General features: G+C 54.4%; 1 protein-coding gene across 2 annotated transcripts in view; it reads left to right on the top strand.

The window, feature by feature from the left end:
* LOC102456425 (dual specificity testis-specific protein kinase 1-like) overlaps nucleotides 1-9,359 on the top strand; it is a 44,985-nt gene continuing 35,626 nt past the window's right edge. For both annotated transcript variants that reach the window (XM_075906046.1, XM_075906043.1), the window contains exon 1: nucleotides 1-172. The gene's annotated coding sequence lies outside the window, so the exon portion shown is untranslated. The remainder of the gene's footprint in view (nucleotides 173-9,359) is intronic.

Below are 9,359 nucleotides of genomic sequence, written 5' to 3'. Positions count from 1 at the left end.
AGCTCGCCGGGAGGAGGGAGGAGACTGGCAGGCGCTGAGCTCGGCCCCGCTGCTGCCCCCGCTCCCAGGGCCGCCGGGCTCGGCTGCCTCTCGCCTGCCGCGGAGCTCGCCGGGGAGCGGAGCAGGGCGCCCGGGGCGCGCGAGGAAGGAGCCGGAGCCCGGCGCGGAGCAGGTGGGTGCGCGCTCGGGGGCTGAGCCGCCTGGGACGCGCTGCAGCGGAGCTGGCTGCTGCCTGCCCGGACCTCCCGGCCCCGCGGCTCGGCAACTTCGGTGCCCCCTGCCCGGGCGCAGCGCCGGGCAGCCCCGCCCGCCGACGGGCTTGGCCGGGTGGCCTTCGCACCCTCAGGCCGGAGGGGAACCGGGCCCAGTTGTGCTGGGATCAATGCGCCCGGCCCGGCCCGCTTGCACCCTCCCAGGCGCGGCGTGTGGGTGTTTGCACAGTAAGGTGCCTTCCCTGGAGGCTCCGCAGAGCACTGCGTTCCCTGCCGAGCGTTTCAGCAGCAGCACCCATCAGCCAGTGGGCTTAGTGGCCATCGTTAGGTGTCAGAGTCAACACCCCAGAATGTGGCATGTTGGCGAGAACGGGCTAAACCCAGTCCTGAGGCTCGAAGGGTGAAACTTCCATTGGCGTTTGAGGATTGGCCCATTGTTGATGGACACTGACTGCGACAGCAACTGGGTCGGGTCCGGTTCGGTTCTGCAGATGCTTCAGAGCCCTGAGGGCGGGAAATGTTCTTCTCTCAGATAAAAGCTTCGAGTCTGTGGCCACTGGCCTGGCCTGGCTGAGGCTGGCTTGTTCAGACTCCAGGGATGGGAGATCAGCATGCTGGTGATTCCAGTACAGGTTCAGCCTCTCCTGTCCACATGATGTCAGTTTGCTGGATGTCATCTTATCCTGGGTGTGGCCACGTGTTGCGCGGTTCCGTAAAGTTTGTTTACAGCCTCTAGTCCGGGCTCTCTGTGTGTTCTGTGCGTTATTTAGCTCTAACTTACTCCTCAGTGTTTTCTAACAGCCCAGCCGGCAGTGTAAGTGTGGGTGATCCTGCTAAGCCTCAGCAGGACTCTTATGCTTTATCTACTTATTTCCTTGTGCCAATACAGTAAAACTGTGTAACAACCTAACTCTTTGTCATGCAGAGAGCGTAACACAACCTAACTCTGTTATGCAGCCTACTCTAGGTGTAGGCCTATAATAGTGTATCAGTACAGGCAGACACAGTGAAGCAGTAATTGCAAGCAAATACAAAGAGACCCACTTGCTACACTATTCACCTCCTGTGGTTCAGCAAATTCTCTGCTTTGGTACCGGAATGGAAGAAAACTCTGCCAGGGCAAGGATCAGGCTGTGCTCCAAAGCTGCCCTTTTTGGGGACTGGAAAAGATGGGGCTTGATCCTGCAGTTGCAGCTCGGCTCCTTGAACTCAGGGAGAGCCCACCTTGTATTGGGACTGCAGGGGAGGAACAGCAGGGATGCTGGCCTGCGTCAGGGGAAGGGTCCCTCTAGTCTAGTATCTCGTCTTCAGTTGCGCCTGGTGCCAGCTGCTTCAGGGGAAGGACTCTGAGCGTTTTAAATGCTGCAAAGAGGGACCAGATAGCGGGGGGAGCAGCGAGTGTGGGAGACAGTGCGAGGCTTTGAGCATGCGCACTTTTCTGTAGAAGAGACATTCCGTAAGTTCCTCTGACTCCAAGTACCTAAACTAATTGGTGGTTAATGGCGACCACGGGCACATTGAAGGAGAAAGGAGATTCCAGCCCAGTTTATTTGCTTGCAGAAAGTTTCCCCTTGCCAGCTGGCTTGGGAGGGGCGGCTCACCACAGACGTGACTCAGACATCATTCTACCCCAGAGGAAAACCAGGACAAGTGCCCAGTTGATTGTGGTGCAAGTGGCTGCACAACTACCCAAAATTAGCAGGGTAGGAAATTGCAAAGCAGGCTTGGGAGTGTTCTCCCAGGGCCGGAATTTACTTTTCTCCAGTTCAGCATCTCCGATGTGCAGACGATGTGAGAGTAAGATGTTGGGGGACGCAGACTCTGAGCGTAAGGAAGGGGGTGAAAGAAAAAGGATTTTCCCTCTTTATTATTCTTATTTAATGTCTGTGTCTTGGTGATGTCCAAGGACAGGGCCCATTGTACAGGGTCTTGAACAAACCCACGGGAAGCTCTGCCCTCTGCCGAACTTCAGACATGATGCAGCAAGCAAGTGTAATAAACAGTAGGAAGGACTGGGGAGAGGGGGAGAGGGATGGGCAACCTAGGCTAGTGAGTGGGCCGTATGAGTAGCCCTCCCTCATCTCAGTCTCCCGGGATAGGGGAGCCTTGCTATCGGGGCGTGCATGCCTGGGATTTGCGGGATGAGCCGACTGACCTGTCGCAGCGTTGTGACTAGCTGCACACGGCTCTCCCCGTCAGTGTTTGTGCGGTCGGCACGCCCCTCCCTTCACGTGCCCTGGCTTTACGTCTGTGGCACTTTCGCAACACCGGTAGGAAAAATAGTAGGTGGATGCAAAGCAGCAGAATCTGGAACATGGGCCATAGTAAACAAGCTGTCTCGTGGGCCAGATGTAGAACCCCAGTGGGCCACATGTGGCCCTCAGGCCACGGTTGCCCACCACTGGGCTGAGACATCAGGTCATTGTTGCACAGCTTGGTTGTTTTACCCTTCCCATCCCAGGTCTGAAACTGCTCCTCTCCCTTGATGTCACCCCGTTTCCACCTGGCTCTGCCCCGGGGTGTGAGTCGTGCCTAGGTATGTCTCCCTCCCTTGCCTCCCACACGTCTCATCCCCTCACATCTGGCAGCCATGCTCTCTGACTGCTTTCACCTAGGGGGTTGCCTCCTTCTCTGTTTGTTGAGCTCCCACTCTTTTCCCTGTTTCCTTCACCCCGTCCCACCGTTACCCCTCTCCCTGCACCTTCCCCCAGAATAGAAGATGCTCTGGAAATGTAGGGCAGGGAAGTTCTGTTAAAGAGAAAGTGCCAGCTTCACAGGCATCCAGTTGAAATCAGTGAGTTGAAATTCTTTTTGGTTTTTCTGTCCCTAACTCCGTTGTCCCAGCCTGTTTTTGTGCTTTGATGACTGACTGTGCTTTCAGATTTGTACGTGGGTTTTTTCTCCTCTGTTACTGTATGAAAGACTCCTATAACAGCAAGGGACAGAGACTGTACAAGAGTGGCAGGAATTTTACTCTGTGTAGATACTGACAAAGGGACAGAGTAAATGCGCTGGAAAAAGCAAATGTTGAATGATAAGAGACCAGAAATACAGTACCAGTGTGTGTGTGGACTTGCAAGGAGCTAAACTGAAACCAGAGTTTTCCACTCCAGCTCATCTGTTGAAGTCCCACAAAAGCTCATGATCCTATATATTTTTCTTAGACTCTAAGGTGCCACAACCCTACTTGTTGTTACAGATTAACACGGCTCCCCCTCCGAGACTTGAAGCCAAAGGCTCGTTGAGGGTGCTCAACTCTCAGCACCATCAGACCCTTTATTAAGTCCGAGTTAAAGACTGGCAGTCAAGATCTTTGAATTTAAGCCAATTTTATCCGAACGTTTCCCCCAAATACCTTACGTCAGGAGATCCAGAGCCGAGATTAAAAATGATCCTGTGGTGTAAAGGTCAAAATATTCGATCATAATAGTCCAACAGACCTCGGAAAGAGTTAGAAAGATTTGGAAGTCAGGCCTCCATTCAGCAAGGTTCTCAAAGGCAAGACTGACGCTGAGCACCTGGTCCCACTCGCTTTAGGGCCGTGGTCACCAACCAGTCAATCGGGATCTACTGGTCGATCTTGGAGCCTCTGACAGGTGATCCTGACTGGTTCGGCCAAGAGGCTATCAAGTCCCTGCACTGCTGCACAGCTCGTGCCCTTTGCCTTAGAGCTGTCTCCTCAGGAGCCTCCTGCTTGCTGGGCAGGAGAGGGAGAGGAGGGTGCTGATGTCAGGGTGCCCCCCTCCCATTCTGTATCCTATTTCCACAGAGCAGAGAGGGGGCACAACAGGGGTTGGGATGGAGGGAGTTTGCTGGCTGCTTTTGGGAGTAGTGCAGGGCCAGGGCAGGAGTGAGCCTGCCTTAGCCCCACTATGCCACCACCTGAGGTCAGCAGGGCCCAGCCTGAGCCCACATCCCGAAACCCTACCCCAGTCATGAACCCACCGCGTACACCTCAAGTCCCTGCCCTAGAGCTCTGAGCACCTCTGCATCCAAACACCCTCCCAGAGCCTGCACCCAGCATCCCTCCTGCACCCCAACAGCCTGCCCCAAGCTCAGAGCCCCTCTCACACTCCAGATCCCTTAATCCAAGACCAGAGTCTGCGCCCCAGCCTGGTGAAAATGAGGGAGGATGGAGTGAGCAGGGATGGGGCCTTGGAGAAGGGGCACAAAAGAGGTGGGACAAGGGTATTTGGGGCTGAGGTAGCTCTTCGATTGCACTTACTTTCAAAAAGTGATCTCGTGCTTAAAAAGCTTGGAGACCCCTGCTTTAGGGAATTGCTCACATCCAGATATGGGACAAGAGTCGGAGAACCTGGCTGTATTGGGACCTTTTAGCCTTGCTGAGGCTGAGCTCAGGGACCTGTAAGTGCCCCACCTTCATCTGCCATGCCACTTTGCCTGTCTGGCTCTCGCACCTAACATCACTGGTGTGGTAACACGTGGCATGGTCCGTGCAATAGCACACATGCCGCTGTCCCACGACAGCCTGCCTGTCTGGAGAAATCCTGCCAACCAATCAGCAGCCATAAAAGCGGTAATACGAAGGCTTGTTCTTTCTTGAGTTCCTGTCTTTACAAAGGATCCCAAAGCACTTTGCAAATGTATGGGCGAAATCAAATGTCCCAAAGCAGACAAAACTCCCTGGGAAGCCGATCAGCAAGGCTTTCAGGATTTGGTTTTGTGTTGACACAGCACCACTTAAATGTACTCACCTCTGGGATGGAGGGGAGCAGGGATGTGGTGAACACGCTGAACCACAGGGTTAGGAAGTGGGGAAATTTTGTCTGCAAAGGAAATTACTGTGTGTGTGGCCTTTCCCCCTCTGCGATATCGATAGAAAGCTGGTTGGGTTTTACCTTAAGAATGTCAGGTGAGGACTTCCTTGTTTCTGCTGGAGGTCTGCTTTGAGGACTCGGGAGGTTTATCAGCCTTTGTTTGAAGAAGCAGAGTTGGACCTTCAAAGAGATCATTTCAGGGTGTGTCATCCCTGCTGAGCACCAGGTATGAGAAAGTGTAACCAGGCTCATCCGTTAACCTGCCCGGTTACACGCTGCCCCTCCCCCTCACGCTGCTGCCTCTGATACAGAGGCAGCAGCATGGGGGATAGGTGGGAAACGGTGCACGTGGGGAGCTGTTAGAGGGTCACGAAGTCATGTTTTGTGTTTTGAAGGAGACTAAAAATCCCCCAAACACATTCTTAGACTCCAGCAGCAAGTGGACTAAGGCTGAGATCTGGTGATGGGATTCCCTCCGGGACCTTTTCCACTTGGTTGATCTGGATCACCTTGTCCTGTTCTGGGAGAGGACTTTCCCTGGGTCTCTGGAATTCAGACTTGGGACTTCAGAAAACGTCACCTGAGGTTCCAGTGAAGGGGGTTGGGTAGGGATGCACCACAACTGCAAAAATCAGATTTTAAGCAAAAATCAAAGCCTGCTTATGGCGTTTTTACACTGCATCACACTTCATACGTGGCTTACTTATTTACAACTACCCCTGGCTAGATCATAAACTGCTTACAAATTACAAAATCACAATTTTGCAATTTTTAATAGTAATTTTGCTTTTAGTAAGCAAAGCTGCAGCTGCAAACATATTCCACTTACTCTTCTATTTCTTCATTGATGTGGTTTTCAAGGCCACTTGTGAATTCATGCTCTGTCCATTAATTAACTTCCCTTCTGTTTTCTTTGATTGTGCATGCCAAACTTACAACCTGGAATCTTGGGTGCTCTCCTTTAGTAAAATCCAGACTTTTGAAGTTGCGTGGCTGACCCTGAGCTGTTGTCAGAGAAACAAGCAGACGATGGAAGTGCACTTGGCTGTCGTGTCAGAGAACAATTAGGAGTGTTTGTATGATGGAGTCCTAAATGTAAGCGCGAGCTGTACTGAACACTCTTGAATTTTGTTGAATTCAGCAGAATTCAATAAGTTTCAACCCCATTGTTATAGTGCATGAATGGGCAGTTTTACTTGTGAGGATGAGTTGCATAATTCAATTAAAAGAGCTTTGGAAATGTGTCTTCTGGGTTGAAAACCATTCAGAACACGCCAGGCTCTGGAGAGCTATTACAACAGCTTTGCACTGTGGCTTTTTGCTGGGCGAATGCTCAATCCCAGAGTGCTTGTCTTCTCTCACCCCTACTTAGTAGCCGAGAAATTTGCCTAAAAACCAAACCCAGCGTCCTTATTGAATTTGTGCCTTTTGAGCAGCATCTAAACTGAAATCCTTTAGCTGCCCAGGAGCCGTAGTTTCAACTTGGGGGGTGAGAATCAGTGAGAATCGACCAAACGGATTCATTTTTCCAATTTAAAAAAACAAACATTTTAACTAGAGGGTTGTCTCTGGCGCGGTGGGTCGGCGTGTTCGGCTGTTCACTGAAAGGATGGTGGTTCGAGCCCACCCAAGGGCGGTGTTACGGCTGTGCTTCTCGGTGGCTCCTAAGGCCTCTGGGAGCCTCCAAGGCCCCTTTGTGTGAGCCCAGCTAGCTCAGTCAATAGAGCATCAGACTTTTAATGTGAAGATTCAAGCCCCGGGTCAGGCAGGAGAGCCTTTTCCCCTGCCCCCCGGGCCTTCCAAAGACCCTGCTCCTGCACTACCACCATGTTACTTCTGGGCCATAGATGGCCTGGGGGCTGTGAGTTTGAGACCCCTGCGGGAGAGGCTCATGTACTAAGCTCCAGAGATCCCAGGTTCAGTTCTGCTCATAGAGACCCAGCGTTACACTCGCACTTAACTCCTACTGATCGCTTGTGTCACGCCCTTTGGTGGGAGCAGGGATGTTGAATGTTGGTTAGTTGAATAGTCGAGCAACCTCATGAATTCTTATCGGTTAGTCGACTGTTCTATAGCCCCTGGAGGCAGGACCGGCAGCCAGTGCGCTCCAGCCCCGCTCCTGAGGAGCCCCTGCCACTCCGTGCTGCTGCCTGTCTGATAGAGGCAGCAGTCCAGGGTGCCAGGCGGGAGCTGATCCACGAGGGAAACCAATTAAAAAACCATCTCCCCTCGCGGACCAGCTGCCTGTCGCCCCATGCTGCTGCCTCTGATACAGATGCAGCAGTGCAGGGTGGCAGCAGCCCCTGTAGGTGGGGAGGGGTCTGAGTTCCTGAGCCTGGCACAAGCTGGAATGGAGCCGGGCTGCTGGCCAGCCTGCTAAAAAATGTACTGGTGAGTGGATACGTGTAGTCTATAGCATTAACTGACAAGCTTTTGCTTATCGGTTAATCGACTCCAGTAGCACATCCCTAGGCGGGAGATGAGGTGGCCGAATGGTTACGGCGACAGGCTGCTAATCCATGGTGCTCTGCACGTCTGTGTTCAAGTCTCATCCTTGTGGTGTCCTGTGTTTATTTCCCTGGCCTCTGTCAGAAGCTGGGAATGGCTGACGGGTGGGTCCGCTTGATACGTTGCAGTGTTCTAGATGGCAGTTTGCTTTCTTTGCTTATCACTGTTCCACTGAGTTAGCAAAAGGAGCTGCTTGTGCCTGGATAAATGGGCTGGCGGATCGTAGGGTTCCCCCCGGTGCCAGCCATCTGAAGGCAAAGGGAGCACACTGGGAATGGCATAAGCCCTTAGAGTCCCTCCGTGCCCTTAGCAGAAGGATGGTTTGTGGCGCTGATGCTCCTGAGCAGAGAGCCATTTGCCGCAGGACTTTTTCCTAGGGAATTATTTTTCCTCTTTTTCTCAGTGATGGAAGGACGCCTGCCAAAGGTGCTAATTACAGCAGCATCTCAGCCCGAAGGGGGCTCTGGGGAAGCCATTTGGCCTGTGGCATGACAAAGCCCAAGGTTCAGGTTGGCACCTTTCCCCTGGACCAAACCGCTCTGGGTTGGGAGGGCTGCAGTATTGAATTTGTGCCGGGACTTGCCACGTCGGTTGTGAAATTAAAACAGTTGCTTGCGCTGTAGCCCCTGCCTGCGTGAACCCCGACTTCCTTACAGGGGAAGCAGCGGTGGGGTGGGGACGCAGGTTCAGGGTGGTGTCTGGTAAAGACGCCATCCACCATCCCAGGAGGTGCAGGGCAGGTAGCACGACGTGAAGGGCCCTGGCTGCGTTAGGCCCAGCCGCTGTCCCTCTGTGCTCCGACTCCTGTCGGCCCAGCCCTCGGCCATAACCGTCCACAGAGCCTGATGGAATCTGCCCACAGCAGCAAGAAAGCATCTGAGTCCGGCTGTGACTCCCCCCATCCCCGTGCTGGCAGCCTCAGCGGAGGCCAAGCGCCGAGTGGGCCCCAGACAAAGGAGCTCGCTTTGTGCCCTCAGAGCCGTCCGGGCAGGCTGGTGCCTCGGCAGGGCGCTGGGAGGGAAGCCAGCTCTGTCAATACACAGAACTTGTCCTCCAGGGGCTGTTGACCCAGCGCCATTCGCCGACACAAACCCCACTTCATTCTCCTCAGGCTCTGCCTTGGCCGGGCCTTGGCCTGCGTCTCTGGGCAGCTGGCAGCAGGGCGGTTGCACTTGTGGTGCAAGGGGTCTAGCTTAGGGGGAGCATCCACTTGTTCAGGAAGCCGCAGCGCCACAGCCCCTGGAGTCGTTCTGGCCTGAGTCCAACTCGGCAGTTTGGACGGGGTGGCTCATTTCTGGGACTGAGGGCCCGGAGCAGGCCCCTGGAGCTCCCTCCCCTTGGCGACAGGAGAGAGATGGGCCTGCTCCTTGCCCACCCCTCCAGGCTTTTCTCTCTGCGCCCCCCTGCCCTCCTCCTGGCGCTCTGCTTCCTTTGCTGCCTCTGGCGCTTCCCATGCGGAGCCCAGCGATTGAGAGGGTCCGCTCGGACTTGTCTGCTTCTTAACAAATGAGTCTCCCTCCGCCCTGTCCACGGTCTCTGCCAGGCCTTACTGAGGCGTAACGCCCACTGGCTTCAGTGGGGCTGGAACTCAGTGCTGGGCCCCAGGAATACGGGACCAAGGGGGATAGTGGTGATGTGATGTGCACTGTGACTGCTGCGCTCGGGCTGGGGAGGGGTGATTTCACACCCCTGAGCCAGAGTGTTACAGCGCTGTGACTGCTGCGCTCGGGCCGGGGAGGGGTGATTTCACACCCCTGAGCCAGAGTGTTACAGCGCTGTGACTGCTGCGCTCGGGGAGGGGTGATTTCACACCCCTGAGCCAGAGTGCTACAGCGCTGTGACTGCTGCACTCGGGCCGGGG

This window comes from Pelodiscus sinensis, chromosome 22, assembly GCF_049634645.1.
Source record: "Pelodiscus sinensis isolate JC-2024 chromosome 22, ASM4963464v1, whole genome shotgun sequence".
In the NCBI taxonomy this organism is placed as follows: domain Eukaryota; kingdom Metazoa; phylum Chordata; order Testudines; family Trionychidae; genus Pelodiscus; species Pelodiscus sinensis.
The sequence above is the reverse complement of the archived record's forward strand: the minus strand, read 5'-3'. Positions and strand labels throughout refer to the sequence as shown.